This window comes from Miscanthus floridulus, chromosome 6, assembly GCF_019320115.1.
Source record: "Miscanthus floridulus cultivar M001 chromosome 6, ASM1932011v1, whole genome shotgun sequence".
Taxonomy (NCBI): domain Eukaryota; kingdom Viridiplantae; phylum Streptophyta; class Magnoliopsida; order Poales; family Poaceae; genus Miscanthus; species Miscanthus floridulus.
Window position 1 is genome coordinate 30,296,645 of NC_089585.1, and position 23,369 is coordinate 30,320,013.

Sequence of the window (23,369 nt, forward strand, 5' to 3'; positions counted from 1 at the left end):
CTACTAACCATGTATTTTACTCTTAAAATTTTGTTAGGAGAGATGATGTATTAGAATTGCTGGAGATGCTCTTATGACGCATGGGATCTGGCTTCCCTTTTTTGTCGACATTTTACTCGGCCCCACTCCTTCGCTTCCCCTATCCAGATCATCGCGCAGGCTCTCGTCCATCATCCTCACCAAACGCTATAGCCACCGCCGCCGTGCACGCAATAAGCAATGGCGGACGTCGCCGAGCTTCATGCTGCCTCCTCTATCTCTGGGCCCCGCCACGGCCATCGCTTCTATAGTTCTTTGTACATACACAGCAGCCCACAAAAGCCTACTTCAGAGCCCCCCCTGCCTCCGCCCTCCCATCTGTCTCTGGTGCCAGCGCGCTCGACTGCTAGTAGGCCAGTTGTGGTGGATGGGGAGCAGGATGAGGAGGATGGGCTCGAGGACGAGGAGGAGCCTACTTCTTAGTCACCTTGTCAGGGCTCTCAGAGGTAGACTACCATTAGGGAGAGCACCAGGGGGGATTTGAATGTGCGGAGGGAGTGCCTCGAGGTGCTTGGTGAGCTCTGGATCTCCTTAATTTTGAGTTCATGCAGGGTAATAGAAGTTGATTCATGAGTGATACTATACTATTGCATAAATCTATACTATAAAGGAGCGAAGAAATTGGAAATCTATTATTATAGTAAAAGTTACCTACACACCTTATATTAACATGTGGGCCCAATGGAGAAGGACAAAACATGCGTGTTTCACGTTGCGGACGACTCCTTCCTCGTGTTTTTTTTCACCATTCCTGTTGTATACCCGCCTGCCATACCCTTCACCTCCGCAACTTCCCAGTCCTGACTCCCTCGCCTCCTCAATCCAAATGGATTGGCACTAGTGTGCAATTTCCATGCCGCTGCCTCCGCCACCCTAGCCCCAAGAGATGTCAACCGAAGGTCCACCCACTTCCCTCCGCAATCCACGCGTGCCTCTATTCCCTCGACCACTATCCACCCCGCAGCCCCACACCCATCCACATCCACCCTTGAAAGGATCAAGATGCCCAAGAGGGGGGGGGGTAAATTCAGCTAATTCTAAAATTCTTTGCAATAACTAAACCCTACACTTAGCCCACTTCACCTCTTGTGCCTAGAAAGTGTTTCTAATGTTCTACCGTACAAAAGTTTTGCACCCTAAGTTCCAATCCTACTCTAGCATGGCAATTCTATGAATGTAAAGACAAGAATTGAATTGCTCAAAGTAAATGCTCAAAGTAAAGAGAGAAGGAGGAATGCAGCGATGGTTTGCTGAGGTATCAGAGAGTCGCCACTCCCCACTAGTCCTCGTTGGAGCACCCGCGCAAGGGTGTGGCTCTCCCTTGATCTATGCAAGAAGCAAGTGCTCTCTATGGGTTGATTCTTTGACACTCTGTCGTGGTGAATCACCCACAACCGCTCACAACTTGAGTTGGGTCATCCACAAGCTCCGCCGGATGATCACCAAACTCCCAATCACCACCAAGTTATCTAGGTGATGATGATCACCAAGAGTAACAAGCATGAACTCTCACTTGACCATGACAAGCCTAATCAGAAGGGTGGATGCACACTTTGCTACTCTTGCTTTCACTAATGAGGCCTCTCTCTTGGATTCTCAAATCTCAATCACCTCACTAGGACCTTGCTCTCCTTGGCACTCTCAAGGGTGTTTCTTAGTTGTTGAAATGAGCAAAAGTGATCCCTTGAGTGAATAGAGGAAGTATTTATAACCCCTCATTCAAAATGAACAGTTATGTGCCACTGCGGGGTGACCGGATGCTCCGGTCAAGGTGATTGGATGCTCCGGTCAGTTCTCCCCACCACCGAGCAGTTAAGTTGTGACCTGAAAACTGACCAGCGTCCGGTCAGCACTGATCGGATGCGTCCGGTCACAAAAACTATCCCTCTAGAACCTTACTGATGTTGACCGAACTCTAGCACCCAGCGTCCAGTCACTTTAGTGCTCAGCATCCGATCAGTAGCCAACACCTGACCAGCGTCTGGTCAGCACTGACCAGAATGTGTCTAATCAGGATTCTCCCTCTCTAGAACCTTACTGGAGTTGACCGGACTCTAGCACCCAGTGTCCGATCACATTTCACTCAGCGTTCCGATCGCATCCTAGACTGACTTCACCTTGATCAAATGAACTGACTGGACTCTGTGCCAGCGTCTGGTCACACCGGAACCAGCGTCCGGTCAACATTTGACCCTCCATTCACTTCCAACTCACAATCATATGTGAATGAAGTTTGCTCTAATTGATCTTAGGGCTATTTAGGAGCTACCTAGTGCTAGATTTGATAAGTGTGCACCACACCCAACCCACTAGACTCACCTAGGTCAACCTACCCATCCATACCCCCTTAATAGTATGGCCAAAGGAAAAACAAAGTTCTAAACTACTCTAAGTGTCTCTTCAACTTCAAACGACACTTAGAACTAGTCCATCCTTAGCCTTATCATCCATCCTTTGAAAACCAAAATGATTTTCATTGTAGGGGCATAACAACCATGATTGCCTAATCAATTGCCATTACCATGACCTAACTTAATTGCCTCTACAAAACATACATTAGTCATAGTAATCACATATTGTCATTAATCACCAAAACCCAACTAGGGGTCTAGATGCTTTCAATCTCCCCTTTTTTGGTGATTGATGACAATACAACCTCGAGTATGTAAAAGAGATGAGATTTTCAACATGCTTGGTTCATATAAGCTTTTGATAGTAAGAACAAAAGAGTTAGGCAAGCTTATATGACCCAAGCCAACATGAATGTACTCAAAATATATGAAATAAGCATGAGTACAAGAAATAAAGCTCATTTGCATCAGAGTAAAATGCAGAAGCAAGGCAAATGAGCGTAACCAAGTGATATGACATGCATAAAGATCAAAGTAGAGAGCACACATGTAACATATCACATAAATATCACGATCACATAAATATCATGATTATGATCACACTTATGTAGTTCAATGCATAAAAGTAGACATGAATGCATAATAGTGTATCACACATAAAAAGCCAAATATAATAAATAAGCTTCCCCTAGATATGTCACTCCCCCTAGATGTGTCGCTCCCCCTAAGTCTAACATACTCGATCCCTCTCCCCCTTTGGCGTCAAACACCAAAACCTAAGGGTATGTTGGCGGGGCTGTAGCGGACGAGTCGAGCGCTGAGGTGCAGTGAGCGATCTAGAACTGTGTTCCATCATCATCTAATCCTGAGCTCTATGTAGTCTGACCCTCTATGGCTAGAAGCAATGCTAAAGCAGTCTGGGTCAGAGCGGGGACTAGTGTGGCCTATGACTCTATAGGTATCACTGAAGCAGGCAGCTCTGATGATGCAACTGACGAAGGGAGCATCTCTGTAGTCCTAGTGATAGGAGGAACTATGGAAGAACCAAAGACATGTAGATCTGGTGAAGTAGGCTACCCTATCAACTCACTGAATGTCGCACCAAGGCTCCTAGAGACTAGGGTATCTAGCACAAGCAGCGAGGAAGTCTGAGCCAGTGTGAAGCCTGTGTGAAGAGGTGTGAACTATGGGGCTAGCACTGGCAAGGCAAACCACTAGACACTTGCTCTGTAGGTGAAGGAAACTATGCCGCTGGCTGTCCCTGACTCTAAAGCCCACTAGGCTATAAAGCTAGAGTCATAGAAGTGGTGGCAGGCTAGCCAATCTAGGGTGAAGTTGTGGCGGTGGAGCCCCAATAGCAGTAACTATATGTTGCATAAATCCAAGTAACTGCTGCTACATGAGGAGTTGCTGCTGTTGCTACTGTATAACCTGCTGCTATCGTTGGAACTCGTCTTGTCTAGCCTAAAACTATGCAAATGTAGCAGCGGTCTCCTAAGCCTAGCGAGCCTGATCCTGCCTCATCCGCTCAAGTATAGCAAGTAGAGCAGGATTTGTCTGTTGTGTAGGTGAAGCTGAACTAGAGCTACTGGCCTCATGATCATGTCATCGAGGAGGCATCTGAGGGATATCCTGATAGTCATCATCTGAGCTATTGCTGGGGTCGCTCTCGACCATACCCTCCTATTGAGCATCTAACTACTCCTCCTCTGTAGCTACAATGCCCTTGATAGTCTCATCCTACTAGGCTATAGTCTCTGGCACCTCTGGGTGATGGCGCGGCTGGCTAGGTGCACTCGGCTTGCTATGACGGAAGCATTTAGGCCATGTTATATGTAGGGAACTCGGTAGGAGCACCAGAATACTCTACCAACATCTCTAGAGGCCTCACTGTAACTGCCCTGTGAATCAGAAATGTAATCTAGTGAGCATAAGGCAGCTGACGATGACCCCTGAACCCCTCTGCAAGAGTATCCTCCATCTCTGATAGAATAAGATTCCAAATATCAAACATAGTCTCTTGCATCAGAGAGTTCAGTAGCCATAACTGAATGTGAGTCAAGCCCTCATGATATCCCATCCTTGGAAGTAGGTTCCTCCTCATAATAGCATCTAGCAGTCTCGCTGTAGGAGTAAGATCCCTAGGGTGTCCTGCTCGACCCCTCGCCAAAAGGCTCTATGAAGCAATGACAGACCATATCTGTAGGAGGTACAAGACCGCCTGTGAGGACATCTGGGAGGCTCTGTCTGACCATAGCACACCTCATGTAGCCAGATGGGCTGCTCCTGAAGCCTAAGAATCTCTCTGACCCTAAAGCTCATTAGCCTGTAGCCATGGCCTCTGAATGCAAAGTGAATGAATCTATGCTGCGGGTCAATCTAGAGTGTAGCATAGAACTCACAGGACCCATGATGGTACATATCTGTCTGTCCACCCAAGTAAATCTGTCAGCCCTGGTAGACAAGATAGGTAAGGGCAAATCTATTCTCCTCCTGCTGCTACGATGGCCTTAATGGAATAGACCCTATGAGACCTGAATGCCACCCCCACTGTTAAGATATGCATTATAAAAATCTTCCTGCTATGGTGTATAGAACCCCTCAGAAGCACGCTCATCCCTCCTAGGTGGAAACCACTCCTCAAACTACACAAATCTGAGCTGCTGCACCTGCTTGGTTGTGGTGGCCCTCAAATCCAGATGAGTCACTAGAGGTAGACCCTGTGGTCTAGGAGGCGGATGAGAACCCCTCTATTGTTTCTCTAGCCTCGGTGTCACCTAGGTATGGGTATGACTAGAGCAGCGTAACAGTGGCTAAGATGCTAGCTCTATCTCCTCGGTCTGCTCTACCTCCTGTGTCTGCTCTGTCTGCTGTTGTGGCTCCTCCTGAGGCTGAGTCTCCTCCAAAGCAACACAACATCCCTCAAGCATGATAGTCCTAGCTAGACTATCATGATGATGCTCAACCTGCTCAATAGCTTCCCTTTGTGCTGGTGAAAGCTGATATGCAATGACAACACCACTCCGAGCACCTCCTCTCTTGCACGCTCTGCGGCGGCTACGACTGCTACTGCTCTCTCTATATCAGCATCTGCATACTTCCTCTTCTTTGTCGCAAGCTTCTTCGTCGCCTTGCCTTTCACCTCAGAAGGCAGGTGAGGTGGGGGCCTCGGATCCTCACATTGGGACCACCTCTAACATTCTTGACACGTGCCATCTGGAACAAACTAATGCCTCTGTCAAGAAACAACTACCAACTGTCACTTTCGAGGCTTGGCCCTGATCCGTACTCACGAGCTTGGCCCCGAGTTAACTGACAACTGCCAAAGTGACCTCAACAACATCAACTCGCTGCATGATGGAATAGATTGGATATATAAATAATTTCAATATACATCTAAAGATATGAAACCCTAAGAAGCAAGCAATAGGTATAAAATTAGAGACGAGGGCTTGCTACCTGACGAACTGGCAAACCGAAGAGTAAGGAATGGAACATGAGGGCACCACTGGGTCAGCAAAGGTTAGGGTTTCGGCGACATGCAGTGACAGCCAAGAAGATGTAGGGCAGTGGATTAGGGCATAGCGTGGAGCAATGTGGCATGGTGGCACAGTGCGGCATGGGCAGGCAGCGTTAGGGCACGGGAGCAGCGTAGTCATGGTGGCGGCATGGAGTAGAGGCACAGACATGAAAGTAGCGTAGGCGCAGCGGCATGGGATGCGATGGCAGTGCTGGCACGGCTGGGTAGCACGGCAGCGCAGGAGGCAACGTAGCGGGCAGCACAGGCAAGAAGCGGCGCTGGCATGGATTCAGTGGCTAGGGCACAGTTTTGGTGGCTCGGTTGCTGTGATAGCAAAGTCGGCGCAAATGGATACGAGAATAGGTCAGCGGCGCGGTGGTTATATGGTGGCCCACCCATGATAGAAAAGGAAACAGAGAAGAATCCAGACCCCGCATGATTACTATTGACTAGACGCTCCAGTGGCAACGACCGGACGCTGCCACCCAAAGTCCAGTCAACTCTAGAGAGGTCCAAAACATCTCGAGTCACGACCAGACGTGTCCGATCACCACTGACTGGATGCAGCCAGAGTTTGGTCGATCCTTAGATCTTCTTCTTCGCTTGACCGAACGCAGGGATGCCATATGACTGGATGCAAGGTAAGAACTATTTCAGCATCTGGTCACTCCTTCGCAGCAACAGTTCACCTCCTGTGAACTGACCAAACGCTGGACTCTAGAGTCCAGTGCAGCATCTGGTCACTCTTTTTCAATAGATCTTCAAAGTTCTTTCATGCTACCTGTTTCCAATCAAGTCCTAACTTCAATAAGACCCAAATAAACACCAATTGGGACAGATATGAGTGACCTCTCACAAACCCTCAAAAATTTCAAAATATTTTGCCTTAGGCTATAATTCTTTTTAAGAAAATAGGCAATAAAAGGGTGAATAGTGTGGTATCGACCTTTCCAATGGTGAAGCCCTTCTCAATGAGGAAATCCCAAAGACGCTCATACTAAGCTCTCAGGGCTTGCTTAAGCCCATATAGCGCCTTGGACAACCTATAAACATGATTAGGATATCTAGGGTCTTCAAACCCGGGAGGTTGATTAACATAGACTAGTTCATTTATAAAGCCATTTAAAAATGCACTTTTCACATCCATTTGATATAGTTTTATTTCATGATGTGATGCATATGCAAGGAGGATACAAATGGCTTCTAGTCTTGCAACTGGTGCAAAGGTCTCTCCAAAATCCAACCCTTTAACTTGAGAGAACCCCTTTGCAATTAGTCTTGCCTTATTCCTCACAACAATGCCTTGATCATCTTGCTTGTTGCTGAACACCCACTTTGTTCCAATGACTCTTGTACCTTGTGGTCGCTCTTCAAGAGTCTAAACTTCATTGCGGGTGAAGTTGTTCAACTCTTCATGCATGACGTTTATCCAATCCGGATCTTGAAGGGCTTCTTCTACCTTAGTAGGCTCGAAGCAAGAGACAAAAGAGTGATGTTCATTAAGCGAAGCAAGTTTTTCAGATCAAATCATTACACCCTTTGATGGACTCCCTATGATGAGATCTTGTGGATGAGCTTGTAGTAGAGGTGAATCTTTTCTATCAACCACTTAAGGGGGAGGTTGTGGAGCATCAACATCTTGTGCTTGTATCACCATTTGCTCATGGGAGACATGAGTATCTTCATTTTCTACTCTCCCATCTTTATCACCATCTTGTTGCACATTTGATGAAGAAGGTGGATTAATCACTTGTACATCATCTTTATCATCTTGTGGCTTGATGTCTCCAACCAGAATATTCTTCATGGCCTCCCTCAATGGTTCATCACCTACATCATCATGATTCTCATGTGCTCCTTAGGAGCCATTAGATTCATCAAATTCCATATTATATGTTTCTTCAACCAAGCCGGTGGCATGATTAAATACTATATATGCTTTGGACTTTGATGAGTAACCAACAAGAAAACCAATATCATAACGTCTTTAAAACTTCCCTAGGTATTGCCGCTTCTTGTAGATGTAGCATTTGCAACCAAACACCCTAAAGAAGGAGACATACGGCTTCTTTCCATTTAGCAACTCATAAGGTGTCTTGCCAAGAAACTTTTGAAGGAATAGGCGGTTGGATGCATAGCATGCGGTGTTGATAGCTTCCGCCCTTAGAGCTTCGAGGGTGTTGTACTCATCAAGCATTGTTCTTGCTAGTGTGATTAATGACTGTATCTTTCTCTTAACTACACCATTTTGTTGAGGAGTATATGTTGTGGAGACCTCATGCTTGATCCCAACTTTATCGCAATAAGCTTCAATGTTTGTGTTGTCAAATTCTTTCCCATTATCACTTCTAATCTTTTTGAGCTTCACTTCAAACTCATTTTGTGCTCTTTTGGCAAACTTCTTGAAGCATGATGCAACTTCAGATTTGTCATTAAGGAAGAACACCCATATGTATCTTGAGTAGTCATCAACAATCACAAGACAATAAAGATTTCCTCCTAAACTCTTGTATGTTGTTGGTCCAAATAAGTGCATGTGAAGGAGCTCTAATACTCTTGTGGTTGACATGAAAGCTTTTGTAGGATGAGTGTTTACAACTTGTTTGCTAGCTTGACATGCACTACAAAGCTTGTCCTTCTCAAACTTCACATCCTTCAACCCTCTCACCAATTCATTCTTCATAAGCTTCTTGAGTGAACTCATCCCAACATGAGCAAGTCTCCTATGCCATAGCCACCCTAGTGATGTTTTGGTGAATAGGCAAGTCTTCAAGTTAGCATCTTTGGAGGTGAAATTCACTAGATATAGGTTGTTGTATCTAAATCCCATGAATATCACTTGATCATCATCCTTCTTAGATACAACCACTTCCTTCTCGGTGAATAGGCATTGAAAGCCAAGATCACACAATTGACCAACAGATAGCAAGTTGAAGCTCAATGAAGCAACATATAGCACATTTGAGATTGAATGATCATTTGATATTGCCACTTTGCCCAATCCTTTAACTTTGCCCTTTGAATTATCTCCAAATGTGATTCTTTCTTATCCATCTATTTCTTCATCTAGTGAGGTGAACATGCGAGGATCACCGGTCATATGTTGTGTGCAACCACTATCAATTACCCAATGATTTCCACCGGCCTTGTAGTTCACCTACACACAATAGATCAAGCTTGTTTAGGAACCCAAACTTGTTGAGGGCCCTTCACTTTCTCAACAAGTGACTTTACTACCCAAATTTTCTTAGGCCTATTTTTGTTAGGAGGTCCTAAGAACATAACTTTCATCTTTTCACTAGAGTCCTTTCTAAGCATGTAATGAGCATTGAAAGCAAAAGGTCTAGCATGCTTGGGCAAGGGTTGTGGTGGTGGAGTTTGACACTCATGGGCAAAGTGACCTTCTTGTCCACACTCAAAACACCTCTTTGGCTTTGGCTTTGACTTGTGTTGTTGTTGTTGAGCTTGAGCCTTCTTCTCTTGGTTTGCCAAGTACCCAATGCCACTTCTATCCATTTTCATGATGGTGTTCATTAGTAACTCACTTTGAAGATGTTTGCTTCTTGTGAACTTGCTCAATCCAATCTTGAGATGTTCTTTTTCCAACTTGAGCTTCTTGTTCTCTTCTTTGAGCGCATCATCATTTTTCTCTTCCTTGAGTCTCTTGTTCTCTTCTTTGAGCTTCTCATTCTCAAGAATCAAATCACCATCATGATCAAGAGTTTCTAACACTATAGTGTTGGTGATTTTGAGCTCTTCAAGATCTTTCTTGAGCTTTTCATTATCATGCTTGAGCTTGACATACTCATCATCATAGTTGTCAGTTTCAACCACTTGCTTGCCTTTGCCACTAGATCCTTGCTCAATGCTCTCAACAATTAAATCATCACATGATGTAGCTATATCAATCTTAACAACATCGTTAGTAGCATCATGTGGCTCATTGGATAAAAATTCTTGAGCAATAACAAGATTATCATAATTGATCTTGAGAGTTATATATTCTTCTTTTAGCATATTGTGGCTAGTGATGAGCTCATTATGTATCCTCTCAAGTTTATCATGTTTTTAAGCTCTTTCTTAGAAGATTTGAGCTCCTTGAGTTTGGATGACATAGCATCATTTGCTTCTCTAAGCTCAAAGCTAGTCTTTTCCGTTATGTCACATTTAGCTAAAAGAGAGTCATTCTTAATTTCAAGCTTTTGATTGTTAGCTCTAGTCTTTCTAATGATCTTAGTGTATTGATTTAGCAATTTAACAAGATCATCATATGAAGGTGATTCAAATTCTTCATCATCACTATCACTATCACTATCATCATTGTTAGCATGATCATCACCACTACTATCATCATCATTTGATACCTTTCGTTCACCCTTGGCCATAAGGCATAGGTGTGTAGAGGATGATGGTGGTGGTGTCGGTGAAGATGATGAATAATCAATCACAATTGTGGCCACCTTCTCATTCTCACTATCATCATCGGATAAGCAACTATATGAATCAATGTCCGTGAGCCAATCACCGATGATGTATGCCTTCCCATTTTTCTTCTTCTTGTGGAAGTCCTTCTTCTTGCCATCTTTCTTCTTGTATGGCTTGTTTTTCTTCTTTTCATCTTCATCTTCATCACTTCAGTCATCTTTCTTGCCCTTGTTCTTCTTCTTGTACTTATCTTTCTTGGGCTTTGTGCATTGATGTGCTAGATGACTAAGTTTTCCACAATTGTAGCAATCCATCTCCGAGATTGGCTTCCTTCTAGTACTAGTGAAGAACTTCTTTTTCTTTCCATCAAACTTGACGTCATTCTTGTTGAGCTTCTTTAGCATCTTGGTAGTTCTTCTATGAGAGCAAGACTTGCATCATCAACTTCATCATCACTTGAGCTCTCATACTCAATTCTTGCTTTGCCCTTCTCTTGGCTAGCCTTGAATGCTATGTCTTTGTCTTTCTTCTTGGAAGAGGATGAGCCATCTTGTGGTGTGATGTGCATGTACATCTCATGAGCGTTGATCTTTCCCAAAATTTGAGTTGGTGTAGCGGTGGAAAGATCATCTTGATGAAGCACGGTCACAATATGCCCATATTTGTCAATGGGGAGGACACTCAAGATTTTTCTTACATCAGATAGTTGTATTTGAGTAAGTCCAAGCCCATTGACTTCCGCTACAAGAACATTCAAGCATGAGTACATTTTATTAGCACTCTCTTTAGAAAGTATCTCAAAAGAATTAAGCTTTTTATAATGAGATGATAGCGTTCCTCATGCTCGCTCTTAGTTCCCTCATGGAGCACACAAATGTCCGACCATAGTGCATGTGCATCTTTGTGGTTCCTCATCTGGTTAAATACATCTTTGCAAAGGCCTCTAAAGATGGTATTTCTAGCCTTTGCATTCCACTTTTCGTAGTTCACTTCATCGCCTTGAAGGTGCGTGGGATCCCAAGATTTTGTGAATCCTTGTAAGGCGGCTCTAAGTATTCCAACATCTAGAGCTTCTAAATATGCCTCCATGCAGATTTTCTAGTAAGGAAAATCAACTCTCTCAAAGATAGGAGGAGGACCATCCTCGTGAGATATCATTCTCTAGGCGGTTAAGCCTAAATACGTGAGCACGAGGCTCTGATACCAATTGAAAGGATCAAGATGCCTAAGAGAGGGGGGGGTGAATTGGGCAAATTCTAAAATTCTTTGCAATAATTAAACCCTACACTTAGCCCACTTCACCCCTTGTGCCTAGAAAGTGTTTCTAATGTTCTACCGCACAAAAGTTTTGCACCCTAAGTTCCAATCCTACTCTAGCATGACAATTCTATGATTGTAAAGACAATAATTGAATTGCTCAAAGTAAATGCTCAAAGTAAAGAGAGAAGGAGGAACGTGGCGATGTTTTGCTGAGGTATCAAAGAGTTGCCACTCCCCACTAGTCCTCATTGGAGCACCTACGTAAGGTTGTGGCTCCCCCTTGATCCATGTAAGGATCAAATGCTCTCTATGGGTTGATTCTTCGACACTCCATCGCGATGAATCACCCACAACCGCTCACAACTTGAGTTGGGTCATCCACAAGCTCCGCTGGATGATCACCAAATTCCCAATCACCACCAAGCCATCCAGGTGATGGCGATCACCAAGAGTAATAAGCACGAACTCTCACTTGACCACGACAAGCCTAATGAGAAGGGTGGATGCACACTTTGCTACTCTTGCTTTCACTAATGAGGCCTCTCTCTTGGATTCTCAAATCTCAATCACCTCACTAGGATCTTGCTCTCCTTGGTACTCTCAAGGGTGTTTCTCAGCTATTGAAATGAGCAAAAGTGATCCCTTGAGTGAATAGAGGAAGTATTTATAACCCCTCATTCAAAACAAACCGTTATGTGCCACTGCGGGGTCACTGGATGCTCTGGTCAAGGTGACCAAACGCTCCGGTTAGTTCTCCCTGCCACTGAGCTGTTAAGTTGTGATCGGACACTGACCAGCGTCCGGTCAGCACTGACCGGACGTGTCCGGTCACAAAAACTGCCCTCTAGAACCTTACTGATGTTGACTGGACTCTAGCACCCAATGTTCGGTCACTTTGCTACTCAGCGTCCGGTCAATAGTTGGAACCTGACCAACGTCCGGTCAGCACTAACCAGACACGTCCGATTAGGATTCTCCCTCTCTGGAACCTTACTAGAGTTGACCAGACTCTGGCACCCAGCATCCAATCACATTTCACTCAGCATCCGATCGCATCCAGATGACTTCACCTTGATCAAATGAACTAATTGGACTCTACGCCAGCGTCCAGTCACACTGGAACCAGCGTCCGATCAACATTTGACCCTCCATTCACTTTCAACTCGCAATCATATGTGAATGAAGTTCGCTCCAATTGATCTTAGGGCTATTTAGGAGCTACCTAGTGCTAGATTGGACAAGTGTGCACCACACCTAACCCACTAGACTCACCTAGGTTAAGCTACCCGTCCATACCCCCCTTAATAGTATGGCCAAAGGAAAAACAAGTCTTAAACTACTCTAAGTATCTTTTCAACTTCAAATGACACTTAGAACTAGTCCATCCTTAACCTTGTCGTCCATCCTTTGAAAACCGAAACGATTTCCATCGTAGGGGCATGACAATCATAATTGCCCAATCAATTGCCATTACCATAACCTAACTTAATTGCCTCTATAAAACACACGTTAGTCATAGTAATCATGTATTGTCATTAATCACCGAAACCCAACTAGGGGTCTAGATGCTTTCAGCCCTGTCCAGCACCATTGGGGTTGCCGCAGCAGTGCTGCCCTACTGTCGTGCCAATGAGGAAGACAGTGGTGTCGATGTCTGGAGCTCGCCAATCAGCACCAGCCACCGCCGCGATTGCGAACAAGGAGAAGGTGAAGGGCAACGCGGTGTTCACAGCTGGGTGTCGATGTCTGGAGCCAGATCGCACGCCAATCAGCACCAGCCACCACCGCGATTGTGGATGAGGCGAAGGTGAAGTGGTGAAGGGCAACGCGCCATTCACAGCCAGCCGCTTAGAGGAGGCTGTTTAACACTTCGGCAATGCCATCACGCTCACAGCCCGACAACGACGTCCTCTACTCCAACCGCTCGGCAGCATAAGTGTTGCTCGGGCGCAACCCAGAGTCCTGTAGGCCACCACTTCCCCCTACCAGATCTCTCTCCCTCCACCGTCAATTGCTTCATCTACCTTGGCACATAACAGTGGGGGTACTAGTGTACCAAGGCCTACACCCATTCATTGAAGGTTTGTTCTTTCTTCTGTGCTCTAATCCCTCTCCACATATGTGCAATTTTCCATGTCCGTGGATCATTGGAATTTATAGAAAATTAATTTGCACTATACTCTAATCCCTCTCTCCGTATGTGTAGTTTTCCATGTCCGCGGATCATTGGAGTTTATAGAAATCAATTTGCACTATGTCAGTCTTCAGTTTGGTAGCACTATGGCATTATGTGGTTTGTTGTAGATCTCGCCCACATGCTTGTTTTATTAGTTCATTTCAATTCAATTTAATTCAATGCGAGATGTGATTACTTTTATCAATCTACCCTACCCTATAATACACCAGTTAGAATAAATTTATAGCCACACAACAAATGTCTGCTCCACAGTCATGACCTATGCTACATCCACATCTATGAATATATTCAGAAAATATAACACCATCTAAACAGATGCACCAGATTATCTCTTAGCTATTCTTTCTCATTACTCATCCAAATCAGATGACTCATATTTAGTGTGTCTACCCTCATCTCCCACACCCACGTCAAGCCCCCGCACACCCACGCCTAGAACCACACAGTTCAATCCCTCACATTGCCTTTTTTTCATCTAGAGCGACCGCAGAAGAAAAAAAACATCACACACCGCCGCTCCTGTTCCCGACGCGGCTAGGGTTTCCCAACCACCGCCACGCTGGATCCGACTGTTGGCGGCATGGGCATGGACGTGACGGCGACACGGAAGGGAAGCGGTGGCACAATGCTCATTTCTCTCTTCTCTCCCCTAAATTTCTCCCTCTGCCTCTCTATCCTCAGATGTCTCTCTATCCTCAGATGCCTCTCCACCTTCGCCAATATGCCTCCATCACCGTTCCTCGAGCGAAGCGGCTGTGGGCGCGCGGGGTATGCAGCATGGTGGCATTCGGTGGGAATGGCGGCAGCGACGTGGACAGAGACGACTGGTGTCCAAGGTGGCGGCGTAGAATACCGCGCAGTGGGGCGTCCAATGGTGGGCTCAGTTCGAGGTCTCCCCTGCGGTGGGCGCCGGCCGGCAAGGGCAACTCAGCAACGCCTTCAGGGGTGTCTTCTACGCCTTCTCGCTTCTCCTCATCGGCATCGTCGTGTTCTCGATCTGCCTCTAATCCATAAGATATGCTTTGGCCCCGAGCTATGAGTACACCCTAGCCCCTCGTCCAGTCGCCGGCCACTGCCAAGCCCTAGTGCCCTAGCGATGGCCAGCTGGTCGGCCTAGCGCCCTGGCCCCGCTTGGCTGATAGGCGGCCAAGGGCCGCTGCCCGCTGAGCTCCTCCTGAGCGAGAAGGGCACCGACGTGGTCTTCGATGTTGGTGGCCGGACGTTCGTAGCACACCGATACATGCTCGCCGCCCGGATTCCTCTTCCATTCTCTCTCTGTGTTTGCTGTTACGGCCAAAAGATGAACATTACAAGCTTATAGAACTTGCGCATTTGTACTAATCCGTGCAGAAACTTGTGAAAATTGGAGGACAATGATTATAGATCCAAATAATGTGGAAGTAATTTTGTTACATTCATAACTTTATCCTCTGCCTGTGAAAAATATGTTTGCATATGTTACTCTAACCAAAATTTCTTCATTTTTTTGCCAAATTGTAGTCTTCAAGATTGAAGTTGGATTTCACTTTGAATGCCAATTTTCATGCTTCCATTAAGTAATTTTACCATTAGATTAGCATTTGATTAATTACTCAAAATATGCATAATCATTTGTTTTTGTAAATGCTCGATAGACCATCTTGGGTGCCTCTAGGATTCATGCTCAAGAGGATTGTGCATTGATTACTATTGTTTGGCTTAACGAAGTGATGTTCTCCACTGGTACGGTTTGGTTCCATCTATCTTTCTTATTTCTACAATTCAAATATTTATGAATGAACCCTAAAAATATACCTTAATATTCTGATTTTGTTTGCATTCAATACAACATAAACCACCTAGCAGTATGGACAAGATCATGCAGTAGTTCAAATTAGTAGGAGCTAATACATTTTTACCTAGATAATCTTTGTTTGAAGGGAACAGGTTTTTTAGTCAGATTACAACATGAGCCTAAAGACCTAAACCGTGTCACCTCCATTCTACCTTTCACTTCAATTTTAATCCCAAAATCTCCACTTGGTGATTTAGTTTTGGCACATTCTTTGCATTCTTGTGATTTGGGATCACCAATATTTTGATGAAATTCTCTTGTGAGACTATGATGCGGGCTAAGACTATAATCATGATTCACTAACACTAGGTGCTAGGTTGGCTAGGTTGCTGATGTTTCACAAGGTTTGGCGATGTGCCGGTGTGGAACTGTGGAAATATGTGATGCTCTGATCCTACACGTGGATTGAGCTAATGTGGTAAAAAATAATGTGCTTATACTCTTTTACTTATTTTTCCGATATTCTTTTAGCTAATAGAATCATATTTATCATGGCTTTATTAATTGGTCAGTCATTTTCATGTTACCAGTATCAAGGTTGAATCTCATGTTGATTGCTAGGAAACCCTAATGAAACATCTCTTGCTTACTGACCTAGGTAGTCATGCAAAGGTTTCTCAAGAAATTGCACTTCTGAAGTTGGTTAAGTGTTCACTCTAAAACACCTAAGGATGTTGTTCATCTAGAAGCATCTAAGAAGAAATATAATACAAAAATTTACTCATGGCCTCTGAAAATCCTTGACATATTTTGCAAGCATTCATAGTGCTACATTGGAGCCCTAAAGTTCACATTTGTTGTCTCCCTACCACTCTATGGCAGATGTTGTTTTCCCTTCATTTTTTTACTTTTCTACTCTAGGGCATTCAACTTAGAATGTGATTCAAATTAATTGGCTGGGTGATCAGGTGTCTGATTCATTTTCCTAGTTGAATCTATTGATTATGATACCTTTGTTTTTTATTTTATTTTTACTTTTCTACTCTAGCATTTTAGATTAGAATGTGATCCAAATTAATTTGCTGGCTGATCATGTGCAGGTTTTTTTTTTCACAAATCTGATTCTAAAAATCTATTGCTGCTGATTCATTTTTTAGTTGATTTTATTGATCTGCTAAACAAGGTTAGCCTTAAATATGTACATACTCTCCATTGGTCCCAGAGTCTATTTTTGAAAAGCTTGTATCAAATCCAAACCAAATTTCTAACTGATTTCTATATATTTATTGATAAAAACAATTTTTGTACAAGAATTATGTCTTTCACAAATTTGATGTATTTTTTTCTGATTTGCTTTGAGAATGTGGAGCAGGCCAAGCCATCCTTTCATGTATGAGGGAAAAAGGAGAAAGGGAATTAGGGATTGACATTTCACTTGTTAGTTTTTGGATATAATTAAGATGATCTTGTAAATATCTCAGTAAGACAGTAAGTTATATTTGCTACTTTGCTCTTTTATCTTTCCATGAACCATATTAGTGGTCAAGTGAGTAATATGCCTTTTGTGGAACTACTTCAGATCACTGGTTGTTTTTATTAAGTTTGTTTTTGGTTGGAGGTCCTAATGTTAAACACTCTATATTCTTTCAACATGCAGCCTTGAACATTTGGGGAGATTCCTTTTGTCAATGACTGAATCAGTGCTCCGGCTTAGGGACCTAAAAAGCTATGTTTTGGCATAATCAAACCTCCACCCTTCTCACTTTAGCGGAGTGTGCGTGCGTGATAATTTTCAGTTACTCTTGTAGCTGCAGAAAATAATGCATATTTGGGTTATTTTAGAGATTGGAACACCTTAAGGACTATGCTCAATTAGTTTTTCTATATAAAATGGAGAACATGTTTGATCATAAGCCTATGTGTTGTTATATCCTTTGGATGGAAAAGGGAGTATGCTACACTCACTAAATGTATCTGTACAAAATATTCCATTTATTCCCTGGTCATGTACCAGATTATTTACAATCTTCCATGTATTCCCTGGTTATGTAGCCGCTTATTTACATAAGCTTTATATTCTCTAGAAGTGTCATATAATTGAAGAAAAAAACTCAAGACGCCCTACAAGTAACATGAAGAGCAGTTGTATTCTCACAAGTAGCCTATTTTAAACTGGGTCTTTTGTGTTTGTCCTTGTAAGATGGAACAGAAATGCTCATTTTGTTTATCTCCAATAATAATAAGTTCACATGTGATCCTGTTTGCATATTTGTAACACTCAGCAATGAAGGATGTGCAATTTTTGTTATTCATAAAGTATTCGAAATCTTTATGCATATCACAATGATCTAAGTGAAATATGAAGTAATCATAGCCTTGTAATGAATGTTGCAATTAAGTTGATCTTGTGCACATACTCGCTTCGATGTGACTGGTTTTTTTTGTTGCATTGTTAGGAAAAAAAACCAAGAATTGAGGTTTTCTTGATATTGCAATTAAGTTGATGAGTCATACTATGAAGCTATGGGAGAGAGTTATCGAACATCGCTTGAGAGCAATAACGCGGGTCTCTATGAATCAATTTGGTTTCATGCCCGGAAGGTCAACCATGGAAGCCATTTTCTTAATAAGACAAGTTATGGAGCGGTATAGGGAGAAGAAGAAGGACCTACACATGGTTTTTATTGACTTGGAGAAGGCTTATGATAAAATACCAAGGAATGTTATGTGGTGGGCTTTGGACAAACATAAAGTCACAACGAAGTACGTCGGGCTCATTAAGGACATGTACAACAATGTTGTGATTAGAGTTCGAAACAAGTGATGGAGACACATGGATGACTTCCCGATTAGGATAGGACTACATCAAGGGTCAGCTTTGAGCCCTTATTTGTTTGCCTTAGTGATGGATGAGGTCACAAGGGACATACAAGGGGACATCCCTTGGTGTATGCTTTTCGCGGACGATGTAGTGCTAGTTGATAAAAGCCGAACAGGAGTGAATCAGAAACTGGAGTTATGGCGGGAGATTTTGGAGTCCAAAGGTTTTAGACTCAGTAGAACTAAAACTGAGTATATGAGATGTGACTTCGGCACTACTATTCAGGAGGAGGAAGATATTAGTTTGGAAGGTCAAGTAGTGCCTAGGAAGGATACCTTTCGATATTTAGGATCAATGCTACAGAGAGACGGGGATATTAATGAAGATGTTAGCCATAGAATCAAAGCAGGATGGATGAAGTGGCGGCAAGCATCTGGTGTCCTATATGACAAAAGGGTACCACATAAGCTAAAAGGCAAGTTTTATAGGATAGCGATTAGACCTGCTATGTTGTATGGTGCAGAATGTTGGCCTACGAAAAGACGACATGTTCAACAGATAAGTGTCGCATAAATGCGTATGTTGTGTTGTATTTGCGGTCATACAAGAAGGGATCGAGTTTGGAACGATGATATACGTGATAGATTATGGGTAGCACCAATTGAAGAAAAGCTTGTCCAACACTGGTTGAGATGGTTTGGACATGTCCAACGGAGACCTCCAGAGGCACCGGTGCATAGTGAAATCCTAAGCCAGGATAGTAACGTGAAGAGAGGCAGAGGAAGACCGAAGTTGACTTGGGTAGAGGCAATAAAAAGAGACTTGAAAGGATAGAATATACCCAAAGACTTAGTCTTAGATAGGAGTGCTTGGAAGACAGCTATTCACGTGCCTGAACCTTGATTGCTTTTGCTGGGTTTCAACTCTAGCCTATCCCCAACTTGTTTGGGACTTAAAGGCTTTATTGGTGTTGTTGTTGTTGTTGTTACTCTATTATAAAAAATATTTTAATAGACACGTGGATGTCACACGTGCATGTCCACTAGTTGGTGAACAGTAGCACATAATTTTTTCTTATGCTTAATATGAGCCTTTCCTATCAATCATCTGACTTCCTATCAATGGATTTAGGAACAACTGGACCCAGTAATCCTTTTACTGATTTATTGCTCATTTTTTTATTTTATAAAGATAAAGATGTATTGCTTATTTTACATGCATGTGTACAATTGTAGATGGAAAAGGACAAAGCAATATGGAATGCAGTCCATGTCTTCATGATAATATTTTCATAGATATTTGCCTGGAAGAAATAGTTGCTCATATTATTGTATCGGAGAGTTATCTGAGTAGGGTTGGATTCACTAATATAAAATGGAACTCTGGAACTCAATTGTTTAATTCCCTAGCATCCGTTCAGATCTAGGAGTAGGATATTTCTCCAATGCCAATATTTCAAATTATGCAAGTTCCATCACAGCAGGTTTGATCCCTTAATGGGCAATGTTTGCTCTTTTCATTTTGCTGCTAATAGCCTAATACACTAAAAGCATATTGTTTCCCACAATAATACCAGGGCATTTGAGAAGTCATTGATAAAGAAATTGTAAGTTGAGCAGTGGTCTTGAAGAATGAAATTCTTGCATCAGGTGAGTTTGTGCTTTACTCTTTCAGGTTCAGAGTATTTTAGTATGTGAGTGAAACTTTGTACCGTTACTTTGAATGACCTCTTTTTTATTTAGAGAGGTAACCGATAATCCTATCCTGATCATGTAAAGCCAATTTTTTCAAACACTATGGACTGAAAATATGTCTCAATGAATTTTAATTTGATATATATGCATGTTTTGCTTTGGGTTGTGGGGAGAATGTTTCTCTCTTTTATTTTTCCTTCTTTTTATACATCACTGCTCATTCCTCTATTATGTATTGTTTTGGTAGTATGCCTGTGCAGCTAGAGTGGAAAGGCGTGATCTAATGATGCATCTGATTAGATGTGACATTAGGCTAAACAATGTTTTGGCACTATGCCAATGCTTACTACGCCTAGCTGTAAATCAAGATTTGTTGCATAATATGCTTTCGGAGAGCTTCGGCATATTCTCACTTTGGAAAAGCCAGAACAGTATATTTCTACTGTTACTTTCAGGAAAAATAGCGAGCGTGCAAGCTTGATTAGAGATCATTAATCAAGGCCACCCACTACAATGACCTATAGGCTCTTTTAGATACTCACAAGGTAAGATGAGTTTTCCTTCTTACTGCCATATGGATGTTAGATTTGGGGTTTCGTCCCTGAAATTGTTAATGATAGTCATGTTCTGCTCATGCTAGCACATCAAAACACAAGGTGAATCATAGATGTTATCTACCTAACGGGATCTTACTAAAGTGAAGAAAATAGAAAATCAGTCTTATCTTGAATTCCTACATAGGTGATACATGTTGAATTTTTCAGACAAGTTCAGAGCTAAGGTATGCTGTATGTGTTAGCAAGCAATTATTTTTTGAGGTCAGTCTTATTGCCAAGTGATGCCAGCATACCCTACCTCAGTAGTTTCAAGTAGAATGTGTGGGAGCTAAGTACCTTATATATATCTATTTTTTTCATGAGATGCCCTGGTTTGCGGGCTTAGTGAGAGAAAATATGTTTATAACCTTTATCTGCATTTGTCCCAAGCCTTTTTTTTCCTTGGGAGTCTTATAGAGAACTTTGATAGATTGGTAGATTAACTTTCTTTGATACAATGCCATTTGCAGGTCAAACTAAATGGGATTATTCCTTAATGTAATTTAATTTTCATTTTTTGGATTTTGTCCCATCTTTTTCTAACTTGTTGGAGTAACTGTCCTTGCAGATGTAATTTGTTTACTGAATATGAAAACATGGTCGATGAAATTTTTGTTTGATGGTACATGTGAGCCCATGGATTCAGCCAATGAATGTACAGTAGATTGGCTTGTGGGTTCAATATAAGACGACCAGATGCATAAATAAGGAAATATTGGGATGATGAAAGTTCAAAGTATTAATTCCTTTTGAGTTTGTGAATGTATACCAATGTTGCTCAAAACACTATGTTTTTATGCTCTTATCACATTGAATTTTTCCAGAACCTTTTCCCTCTGAATCTAGAGATTAAGGAAATTATTGACACTTGCTTTCCCTTTTGTAAATTATGAGCGATCTTGTTGACTCCATGTTGCTGTTTAGATTAATATAGATTATCACATGCCACCATATTTTTAATATTGTGTTGTAATATGTGGTTTCACATACCAAATTTGTAGCTTGTGCTACATATAAATCATTCTGTTTTTAGTTGAGCTAAAAAATAGTTTGCGTATTTGTTTCTTTTTAAATGCAATTTTTATCTTCTAGAAAATCTAATATTTTTCTGTTACGTAAGTTGCTCATGTATTATCTTATCAATTCTTTTCTATATTACACATTTCATTAACAAAATAATTTTCAGATGAGGTCTTCTATCCTACAATCTAAGTACCAACGAAGTTTGGACATGTACAATAATGTTGTGACTAGAGTTCGAACAAGTGATGGAGACACGAATGACTTCTCGATTAGGATAGGACTACATCAAGGATCAGCTTTGAGCCCTTATTTGTTTGCCTTAGTGATGGATGAGGTTACAAGGGGACATCCCTTGGTGTATGCTTGTCGTGGATGATGTAGTGCTAGTTGATGAAAGCCGGATAGGAGTGAATCAGAAACTGGAGTTATGGCGGGAGACTTTGGAGTCCAAAAGTTTTAAACTCAGTAGAACTAAAACTGAGTATATGAGATGTGACTTCGGCACTACTACTCGGGAGGAGGAAGATATTAGTTTGGAAGGTCAAGTAGTGTCTAGGAAGGATACCTTTCGATATTTAGGATCAGTGCTACAGAGAGACGGGGAAATTGATGAAGATGTTAGCCATAGAATCAAAGCAGGGTGGATGAAGTGGTGCTAAGCATCTGGTGTCCTATGTGACAAAAGGGTGCCACAGAAGCTAAAAGGCAAGTTTTATAGGACAGCGATTAGACCTGCTATGTTGTATGGTGCAGAATGTTGGCCTACGAAAAGATGACATATTCAACACATAAGTGTCGTGGAAATACGTATGTTGCGTTGGATTTATGGTCATACAAGAAGGGATCGAGTTCGAAACGATGATATACGTGATAGATTAGGGGTAGCACCAATTGAAGAAAAGCTTGTCCAACATCGGTTGAGATGGTTTGGACATGTCCAACGGAGACCTCCAGAGGCACCGATGCATAGTGGAATCCTAAGCCAGGATACTAACATGAAGAGAGGCAGAGAAAGACCAAAGTTGACTTGGGTAGAGGCAATAAAAGGAGACTTGAAAGGATGGAATATACCCAAAGACTTAGCCTTAGATATGAGTGCTTGGAAGATAGCTATTCACGTGCCTGAACCTTGATTACTTCTGCTGGGTTTCAACTCTAGCCTACCCCAACTTGTTTGGGACTTAAAGGCTTTGTTATTGTTGTTGTTGTTGTCGTCTTCTATCCTACAATCTCAAATTTTTACTATAACTATAAAGTCACATGTTATAAACATAAATACGTGCATGTCGCACATGCATATCCACTAGTTCATATAAAGTATACAATTGTGAGACAAAAAGCATGGGCCACTATATTCTTACGTGGTTATAAGTAGATGGCTTCTCTCCTAATAGCTAATTGGAATATATCGCAACATCATCAAAATTGGATCATGATAACTTTATAATTTCTCATAGCTGCTTTAACTTTAGGTGGGAATGGCGAGTCAACTTTGCATGGTCCTATTGAGGAGATAGCTTGGAAAGATGCATGAGAAGCTAAAACATTGCTTCATGACTTGGGAATTGTAGTAAGGTTCTATCCTTTTAAGCATTATCTTGTCCTTGTTGATGTTCAGTATGCATCTTCTGTTTCAATTCATGTTCCCTGTGCAGAACTCATTGATGTT

At 42.4% G+C, this 23,369-nt stretch overlaps 1 pseudogene; it reads left to right on the forward strand.

Moving 5' to 3' along the window:
• The first annotated feature begins 219 nt into the window (after window positions 1-219).
• LOC136457996 (uncharacterized) overlaps window positions 220-23,369 on the forward strand; it is a 76,097-nt pseudogene continuing 52,947 nt past the window's right edge.